The sequence below is a fragment of the Herpailurus yagouaroundi genome, unplaced genomic scaffold (genome assembly GCF_014898765.1).
Source record: "Herpailurus yagouaroundi ecotype Mexico unplaced genomic scaffold, PumYag 192, whole genome shotgun sequence".
Lineage (NCBI taxonomy): Eukaryota > Metazoa > Chordata > Mammalia > Carnivora > Felidae > Herpailurus > Herpailurus yagouaroundi.
The window spans coordinates 10,734,068-10,735,596 of NW_024412423.1; the positions used below are offsets into that span (position 1 = coordinate 10,734,068).

The following is a 1,529-nucleotide window of genomic DNA, read 5'->3' on the forward strand; positions in this document are numbered from 1 at the left end:
TGGAGGAGAAGCCATCTTATTTTTTTTTTAAGTTTATGTATTTATTTTGAGAGAGAGAGACAGGCAGAGAAGCCCAAGGAGGCTCTGCACCATCAGCATGAAGCCCAATGTGGGGCTCGAGCTCGTGGAACCATGAGATCATGATCTGAGCCAAAACCAGGAGTTGGATGCTTAACCAACTAAGCCACCCATGCACCCCCAGAGAAACCATTCCGATGTGCCAAGTAAGCTAGCTTCCTGGCTGAGGGAACCTAGTCAAAATGAAGTGCAGAAAGGAGAGAGAGTGGGCTGCCATTTCCCAAAAGGGCTTTGCTGCAAGGCATGTTGGAGCAAGCACTAGAAGGCTCTGGGACAGAAGAGAAAAACCTTTCTGGAAGAGCCAGCCAAGACTTTTAGGGAAATGCATTACTTACTTCAGACTCTGAGAACATTATAAGACACTAAATAGCATTTGGTAAACTAAGAGTGAATACTTTTTCCCTGACCTGTTGCGTAGAGAGACATTGCCACTGTAGGGAGAAAATAACCCATTAAGATTAGAAGTAAGAATGAAATAGCTGAGCTTGTACAAACTCTGTGTAGTTTACAGAAAGAGGTTAGCGCAAAGATAGGAGCCATAAATCAAAGATTAAGCAACATGGCACAAAAGGGCATGTGTTTCTGTAATTGTAAAATGAGCTTTTCAGCAGAAGGTGAAGCTGAGCTTTTCAAATTTCTGGAATGTCACTGTTTATTTATGAGCCAAGATAAAACTCGTTTTTAGATAAATGACTAAATTGAAATACTATAATGCATACCATTTTGAAATACTATAATGCATACCATTCAAGCGCTGTTATGGTTTAAAAATGTGACTATAAAAATGTCACATTATCATGGAACCTATTTGTTGGTTAGGTATTTGTCGAGTCCTATCTACTCTGTTCATTAACTCCCACTAGGTTTCACTACCGCCTGCCTCGTATAGCCAAAACACAGTAGCTATTGTAAAAGCAAGATAGAGTCCTTTGCACCACACGCAGTCCTGAAGATCTCAGGACCTCTTCAAGCCAGAGCTGAAATCGTTGACCATGACATTAGGTGAAGTAGAAATAAAGGCTCTTTGTTGACAGAGACCATTTACCATAAAGCCATGGGCTATTCATAATTAAAGTCCATGTTTTTTTTTTTTTTTTTTTTTTAATTTTTTTTTCAACGTTTATTTATTTTTGGGACAGAGAGAGACAGAGCATGAACGGGGGAGGGGCAGAGAGAGAGGGAGACACAGAATCGGAAACAGGCTCCGGGCTCTGAGCCATCAGCCCAGAGCCCGATGCGGGGCTCGAACTCACGGACTGCGAGATCGTGACCTGGCTGAAGTCGGACGCTTAACCGACTGCGCCACCCAGGCGCCCCCATGTTTTTTATTTGAAACTTGACATCTTACATTCTAGTTTTTCTACCACGCACTCAAGCTATTATGGTGCCTCCCTACCAAATTTAACAGAGGCATCTTACTGCCTAACTTACTATATAACTCATTTTAAAAA

At 41.8% G+C, this 1,529-nt stretch overlaps 1 protein-coding gene across 5 annotated transcripts in view; it reads left to right on the forward strand.

Annotated features, from left to right (window-relative positions):
* Window positions 1-1,529, forward strand: part of SNCAIP (synuclein alpha interacting protein) — a 165,158-nt gene that overhangs the window by 26,509 nt on the left and 137,120 nt on the right. The gene's annotated exons all lie outside the window — the stretch shown is intronic.